This window comes from Tachypleus tridentatus, chromosome 6 (genome assembly GCF_004210375.1).
Source record: "Tachypleus tridentatus isolate NWPU-2018 chromosome 6, ASM421037v1, whole genome shotgun sequence".
NCBI classification, from domain to species: domain Eukaryota; kingdom Metazoa; phylum Arthropoda; class Merostomata; order Xiphosura; family Limulidae; genus Tachypleus; species Tachypleus tridentatus.
In genome coordinates, this window is record NC_134830.1 from 44761329 (window position 1) to 44767537 (window position 6209).

A 6209-nucleotide genomic window follows, 5' to 3' on the forward strand; every position below is an offset into this window, starting at 1 on the left:
ACAGCGTACGCAGACAAGCTAGCGTCACCTAGTATCAGAATTATTAACTATTCTCTGTTTGTTAGATTGCTGGTGTTCTGTATTTAAGAAAACGTAGCCAAAGACCAATAAATCCAAGAACTACGGTTCGATAAAGATTAACAGTTTATTCCGTCAGCGAGAGTTATCACGGAAGAGAAAGGCCAAGTAGCAGACTGAATATCCGTAGTGTCCGAAATAAAACAAAAATCTTTCAGTTTAATCTAAATAAAATTGAATGTATTTTGTTATATATATGCATCCTACTATGCCTCAGAAAGTTCATTTCACAAAAGTAATTTCCCTTGTGTTTACACGAAGCAGTCTTTATATGAGTTCCTTTCAAACATTTATTCGTTTCTATGTAGTCTGCCTATTCCATCTAGCACATGCGCATTATCCATGGGTCTTCAAGGAAATTGGAAGACGTGAAAGATACGCTGACTGCATTTGTTACAAATAAAATGTAATCCATGCTGTATAGTTCTTTTTTACGTATCATTTTATATGAGTATAATATTTAAACTTCCTTTTATATAAGGGGGTATAATATTTAAACTTCCTTTTATACGAGGGATATAAATAACTTCCTTTTATATAAGGAGTATAATATTTAAACTTCCTTTTAAACGAGGGATATAATATTTAAACTTCCTTTCATATGAGGGATATGACATTTAAACTTTTTTTTTTTTTATTTGAAAAAAGTGTAAAATGGAACATTCTGTTCTTTTTTATTTTGTACTTCGGTAGTCAACAGTGAATTATTAGAGTGGAGAAAAATACATATTCACTAAGCTTTAATGAACTATATGTTTAATAAAAAGTGTTTCATCTCAGAGTCTAGTGTTTTATGAACAGTTAGATACAAGTTTAATAAATTTACAATATTTGATGTAAAGTCAACAGACGATGTAAAAGGATTAGTTTGATATAAGAAACGTAACAGTTACAATAACGCATATTACAATGTGGAATACATTATCACATACGACAAGACATGCCCCGTGCATGCGAATAAGTTTAATATGGTTTTAACAAACAAACAAAAACCAGGATGAAAGGTGTAGTACAATACTAATAGAGCAGATACGGTTGTAGTATGTTTCTTACAGAATGAACATATAAATGTATTTTTGATGTTACTTTGTTTTTAAGCTCAACAAACAGATATAGAACATTCAAAACATTTACAGCTCTAATACGTTTTTTTTTTTTTACAAGAAGGATAAATGTGGTATGTTCAGAACAGAAAAAAAACTTCCGTTGTGGTATCCATTTTACAGAAAATACAATAGTAATATGCTGGTAACGTATTATCATATTATTAACGAATTATTATACGTAGAAAACAGCACGATAAGCACGCGTAACACGGTTTGTACGAGTTGGTAGGCCCGGCATGGCCAGGTGGTTAGGGTGTTCGACTCGCAATCTGAAGGTCGCGGGTTCGAATCTCCGTCACATCAAACATGCTCGCCCTTTCAGTCGTGGAATCGTTATAACGTGACCGCCAATCGCATTATTCGTTGGTTAAACAGTAGCCCGAAAGTTGGCGGTGGGTGGTGATAACTAGCTGCCTTCCCACTAGTCTTACACTGCTAAGTTTGGAACGGCTAGCTTTGCGCGAAATTTAAAACAACAACAACAAACGAGTTGGTAAGTGAAAACGACATGTGAAATAATGCTCAGCACAGAAAACGGGTAGTGTAACAAGACAAGTGTAACGCGAACAATACAACACAGAATATTTATTATAATAGTTGTAATAGATATAATACTATCGTGTAAAATGATCCGCTAAACAAACAGACGAAGTACTGTCCGTACAAAAACAGCAAGATCAACGGATATTCAAATAAACAACTCGATGAAGAATTAAAGACACCAACATTCGTGGACAGATGTGACATGACTCCGCGATGTAGTCCCAACATAGTTTTGACACCTGAAACATCGTGAAAACACAGAAAACTCGAAAACTGTCCATATCACTGTTTAAGACCTACAAAAAGATATCTTATATTAATCCCATATAAATTAACTGAAGTAAAACAAAGTAAAAGAAACAACAACCCTAAAATTATGTTTTCATGTGACATTTTGACCTCCCCCCCCAAGTTTATAAAAACTTACGAGTCCACTATTTTTGGTTTTCAGTGTGTGGGACCTGAAGTAAAGTATCTTTGTATCAAATCCCGTGTAAAGTGGTTGAGATATGGCGAATAAATGACAAAAAGTCCCAAAATTATGCCTTTTTGTGAACTCTGATCCTCCAGAAATATTCAAAAACGGAAATGTCACATTTTTTGTGTGTCAAATGTCAGGCGCATGAAAATTTATATTGGTCCCAATTTTCATCTTGATTGCTGTAAATATTACCACACAGAAGCTCAAATTTACATTATGGGGTTGTTTTACTTTCGAACCCATAAAATCTTTTACAAAATAGACCTAGGACAATTAAAGAAAAAGGTGTCTAGACATATTATACCAAATTATAACACTGACAAGTTTCCAATCAATCCACCGAGAAAAAAATAGTATGTCTCTCTGCGGAGACATTACTATCACACAAAATAGGTAAATGGACAGATTTGGGGCAATCCGTATAAAACAAACACACGCATGGTTCTAAAAGACAATAAAACAAACCGATATTCAAATATAGTGCGCCCATTAAGACAAATAAATTATCCAGATACGATAATCAGATAAACAGGAGGATAGCAACAGTATATGATAGTACGATACACCTAACTGTATCAAAGATAATAAAATATATTATTATCCATGCTAGCTAGAAGTAGCAGCACTTCCCTGAACGATTAAAACCTAGTACGACCTGGCATGGCCAGGTGGTTAGGGCGCTGAGCTCGCAATCTGAAGGTAAAGGGTTCAAATCCCCGTCACACCAAACATGCTTGTCCTTTCAGCCGTGTGGATATTATAGTAATACGGTCAATCCCACTATCCATTGGTAAAATAGTGGAAGAGTTGGTGGTGGGTGATGATGACTAGTTGCCTTCCCTCTAACCTTACACTGTTAAATTAAGAACGGATAGCGCAGAAAGCTCTCGGGTAACTTTGTGCGAAATTCAAAAACAAACTAATAAAACCAAATATTTTGTGAGTTTTTAAATAAAACAAATGTACACATCATCAACATAGCACAAAACAGTATTTATTATTACCCGTATTAACATGTTTAAAGTTGAATTTCTGTTTATTTTAATAAGCATACAAGAGGACGAAGGTTCATTTCACCGTCCGTCACTACTATGTGATGGTAGGTAGTTGCATAGAGTTATTCCACGCAGGACTAACCCACTAATTACCACGTGTGGCGTGTTAATCACGTCATTATTACGTGCTGATAGTGATATGGCGCTCAACTCCTTACCACATGTGTAAATCACGCTTGGCAACATAAGAAAGAATAACTCATGACAAAGAAACTGAAAGACATCTCCGAAACTCTTTCGTCACTGTTTTACACACACAATTAATATAGCCTAACCGTTTCTTGTTGCAACCTGGTTTATTAGCACACGAAACTTTTCTTTTTTAACGTTTAACTACGCGATGATCGCATAATACCGCCAAATGATAGCACACCAACCTTCCTAAAATAACTTACAATTCTTAGTACTCAGTATGATAAAGCAATGAGCAAACACGCTCATGTATCACAAGATTCATTCTAACCACAAGCTCACAGTTCGTGTAATATTTATAAATGCAAGAAATGTATGTATAACATACAATGTGCTTCAAATCCGAAAAAGGCTGGCATTTACTAATAGCGAACATTTGAAATGTTTATAATATTACTTTCCACCTTGTTACTGGCCCTCATTCTTAGCATTTCATACACTATGTACATATTTACAAGCGAGCATTGTAATAAATTCATATAGTAAAACGAAGGCGTAATGAGCTGCATTGATCTGTATATATTATTTTGTGATATATAAGTCTTACGGAGCTGTGACACCTATAAGTTTGAAAACGCATAACGTAAAGGAGCGGTTATATTTATATTTAACATTCCATGTCAAAGATGTTAAGGATATCTAACACCTTCCCAACATCTAAACTACTGGGCAGAGAGAAGAAATCCGGTCAATAGCACCTTATCATGCACTGTACACGCTTAGGAAGTGACTGTCATTTTTATAACACTCTAGTAGCTCAAAGTGCGATGAATATATTGCGGTAGAATCTAGCCCAGCTCATCATGTTCGAAATCCAGGGCGCTAACACAGGGCCAACGCGCGCCTGAAATCTGTTACAGAACAAACCATTTTGCGTTGTTATTTGTTTGTAATTAAGCGCAAAGCGGCACTAAGGGCTATCTCAGTTGTGGCCGCAACGGTATCCGTCGTGCTCGCCATGACTCAGCGCAACGCAACATTCAATGTCTCTAAAACTACGTATGCACATCTAAATTCCCAGATTTTCAGTCATATCGATTTCACTGTTTACCTAAATGTCTAGACTGCAGGAAGAACTCGTTCAGATAGAAAAGAAGGAAAGAAAGCAGATGGTCTAGTCATAACACGAAAAGTTAAAGATGCAAATTTATTTACAAAAAACAAAATCACTTGAATTTTGCCAAACTAAGACGATGCATACCACCATGCTCTATCTGTACATATCTCTCACTTCAAAGTAGTTTCAATCAGCCAGTAGTCAAAACGTAAACTAAAATGTTTCTCTTATCACCAACAGCAAGTATAACCACAGCACTAGTCTTGTATAACCACAATGCTAGTGTCACTTTTTTTTCGTCACATAATGATCACTTGTACATTTTTTTTTCACAGACAAGTTCGATAAAATAATCAGCGTGCACTCGTCAAGATGTTTCACTGGTGTCATAAACACGTCTTATAATGATAATTTATGTTATTTGTTATTCATGTATAGACTCGATAAAATGACAAGTTAATTTTATTCAATAAAAGGATGACTGCATATAAAATTAAATTTATCTGACAATCCAATAATGTTTTTCTATTTTTGAACAGTTTAGTATCTTAAGTGAGTATCGAACAGCTTATTTCAAATTGTATTTAAGATTTTAATTCTATATCTTTAGCACAAATAATCAGCCAATTATTTTTATAAACAAGGAACAAACAGTACGTACATCCACTCTGGGGATTACTTTTCAGTTAATACATACATTCACTTCAATGCAGTAATTAGGATCCGTCCCGAAAATAAAGGACTATAATTATATATGTTTTTCATTTAACTAAGGTTTGATAATATTTAATTCTAGCCTTACTACATAATACGGTTCCCTATGTTTCTTGGAATTTCGTCATTATGTTGGTTATTATTTACTTGTGTATATATATATATATATATATATATATATATAGAGAGAGAGAGAGAGAGAGAGAGGAAAATAGAAAGAGAGAAAGACTACAAAGAATTTCACTTTTAAGAAACATGTTAACCTTTGACAGCAGTCGAAGGTGATTTTTCCTTTTGTTTTTTACATATCTTTACAATTCACATTGTTAGTGATTTTCATGTCAACTAGTACTTTAGTAACATTTCCTCTCAGTGCTGTGTAACACCAACTTGTTTATCCATCTGCCCATACATCATCCTATGTTTAAAGTTATAAACAGTGAGCAAGATGACTAGACATTAACAATGTGGACTCATCTAGTACTCCCATGGGTCCAGCTATACAAAAACGATTCCAAAGGATGCAGGCAGATGGCTCTATGTAACGTGCCACTAATGTAGAGTCAATCACCTCTTATTCCCTCCTCCCCTATATATATATATATATATAGAATGACTTGCGTGTGTAGGTTTATTTACCAACTTATACGCCAAAGTAGGAAAAAAAAAGTCCAATCATACTTAGGGCTTACAGACTTCTTTAATTTAATGTACTTTGAAAAGCAGTCACATGTTCAAATGTGGCTGGTAGATAAGTAGGCACAGCGAAACAAATCACAATTTGATGACATCAATCCAGTTTTCTTTAACTCTATCCACTCTTGGTATTTTTTACTGCGCATAAAACAAAGTTTCAGTCTCTTATATTCATAATTCTATTAAACTACTTTTTGTTCACGCTATTCCAGTTAGGATAACATGAAATCTTAGCTAATTATCCACATTTTAACAGTATGCAAGTTCTAAGTTTTTCAAGGCAATAT

General features: G+C 34.5%; 1 protein-coding gene across 6 annotated transcripts in view; it reads right to left on the reverse strand.

Annotated features, from left to right (window-relative positions):
- LOC143252370 (uncharacterized protein CG43867-like) overlaps positions 1–6209 on the reverse strand; it is a 409800-nt gene that overhangs the window by 26193 nt on the left and 377398 nt on the right. The gene's annotated exons all lie outside the window — the stretch shown is intronic.